Below are 1,125 nucleotides of genomic sequence, written 5' to 3'. Positions count from 1 at the left end.
TGAACCTTCTGACCAACATTCTTTTCTGTTTTTATTGCAGGACTTGGAACCCGACGCCAACCTCACGTAGTGTATGAGCTCCAGTTCCAATAAAGACATAAAAGAACCGCTAGAAGAACCCGAACGCTTTCTCAGAAAAAGGTTAAAAGCCAAAAACCAAGAGAAGGTTTCGGGTGATCCACCTCCAATGGCGGACCAACGTACCCTTATGGATTATCTACGGCCCACCGTAGGTAATCTAGGCGCCGCTATCAATGCTCCGAATGTCGAAGCCAATAACTTCGAACTTCGACCGCATTTGATACAAATGCTCCAAAACTCCGCAACCTTCCACGGGCTTGCGGACGAGGATCCCCATCTACATATAACTAATTTCTTGGAAATATGTGATACCTTTCGGATCAATGGAGCATCAAACGACGCCATCCGCCTCCGTATGTTTCCATTCTCACTAAAAGACCGAGCGAAAGCTTGGCTCAACGCCCTCCCAGCTGGATCGGTAAACACCTGGGATGAACTAGCCCAAAAATTTCTATATAAGTATTTCCCTCCTGCTAAAACTGCTAAATTAATGGCTGAAATTAATACATACTCACAAGAGGACGGGGAATCCTTATATGAAACTTGGGAAAGGTTCAAGGAGCTATTACGCAAGTGTCCCCATCACGGCCTTGCAATATGGCAACAAGTATCCACTTTCTACAATGGATTGTTGCCACACACTAGGCAGACACTTGATTCTAGCTCCGGAGGACTTTTAGGTAACCGACGCCCACATGAAATATATAATCAGATTGAGGAAATTGCTCAAACCAATTTTCAATGGCACACCCCCCGGGGAAATAAGTCTATCACCCCGGGCGCCCATGAGGTCGACGAAAGCACTTCTTTACAAGCCCAAATCGAGGCCCTTTCTTCAAAAATAAAAAAATTAGAAATGACAAAAACAGTCTCGGTTATGGCTTGTGAAGGGTGTGGTGGGTCACATGAAAATTGGAGTTGCATGAAAGAAACGGACGATCAACAAGAAATGGTAAACTACATTGATAATAGACCTAGGCCGTCGGGTCCCCCAACGGGGACTTACAACCAAGGGTGGTGAAACCACCCAAACCTTGGTTGGAG

At 45.5% G+C, this 1,125-nt stretch overlaps 1 non-coding gene across 1 annotated transcript; it reads right to left on the bottom strand.

Annotated features, from left to right (window-relative positions):
• Positions 1–565: 565 nt before the first annotated feature.
• Positions 566–672, bottom strand: LOC118490016. The gene has a single exon (XR_004888027.1). It is a non-coding gene; the product is annotated as a small nucleolar RNA R71 (small nucleolar RNA).
• Positions 673–1,125: the final 453 nt, after the last annotated feature.

This window comes from Helianthus annuus, chromosome 2 (assembly GCF_002127325.2).
Source record: "Helianthus annuus cultivar XRQ/B chromosome 2, HanXRQr2.0-SUNRISE, whole genome shotgun sequence".
In the NCBI taxonomy this organism is placed as follows: domain Eukaryota; kingdom Viridiplantae; phylum Streptophyta; class Magnoliopsida; order Asterales; family Asteraceae; genus Helianthus; species Helianthus annuus.
The sequence above is the reverse complement of the archived record's forward strand: the minus strand, read 5'-3'. Positions and strand labels throughout refer to the sequence as shown.